The sequence below is a fragment of the Acanthisitta chloris genome, unplaced genomic scaffold (genome assembly GCF_000695815.1).
Source record: "Acanthisitta chloris isolate BGI_N310 unplaced genomic scaffold, ASM69581v1 scaffold31589, whole genome shotgun sequence".
NCBI classification, from domain to species: domain Eukaryota; kingdom Metazoa; phylum Chordata; class Aves; order Passeriformes; family Acanthisittidae; genus Acanthisitta; species Acanthisitta chloris.
Window position 1 is genome coordinate 1 of NW_008692458.1, and position 319 is coordinate 319.

At 57.4% G+C, this 319-nt stretch overlaps 1 non-coding gene across 1 annotated transcript; it reads left to right on the forward strand.

Annotated features, from left to right (window-relative positions):
* The first annotated feature begins 187 nt into the window (after positions 1 to 187).
* Positions 188 to 259, forward strand: TRNAD-GUC. The gene has a single exon. It is a non-coding gene; the product is annotated as a tRNA-Asp (tRNA).
* Positions 260 to 319: the final 60 nt, after the last annotated feature.

The following is a 319-nucleotide window of genomic DNA, read 5'->3' on the forward strand; positions in this document are numbered from 1 at the left end:
TTTTTTTTTTTTTTTTTTTTGCTCGTTGCGGTTCCTGCGCCCGCTTAGGGGAGGTTGCTGCAGTGTCGCCGCTCGCGCGGGGAGAGCTTTGCGGTAGGATGCGCTGGACCGGGGCCGGGAGCGATGGGGCGAGGGCGGCGCGGCCGCTCGGGCATGGCACGACGGGCAGAAAACCGTTAGCAAACCGTCCTCGTTAGTATAGTGGTGAGTATCCCCGCCTGTCACGCGGGAGACCGGGGTTCGATTCCCCGACGGGGAGGTTCTATGTGTCTTCTTCCTCTATTTTTTTTTTTTTTTTTTTTCCCCCCCGGGTTTTTTT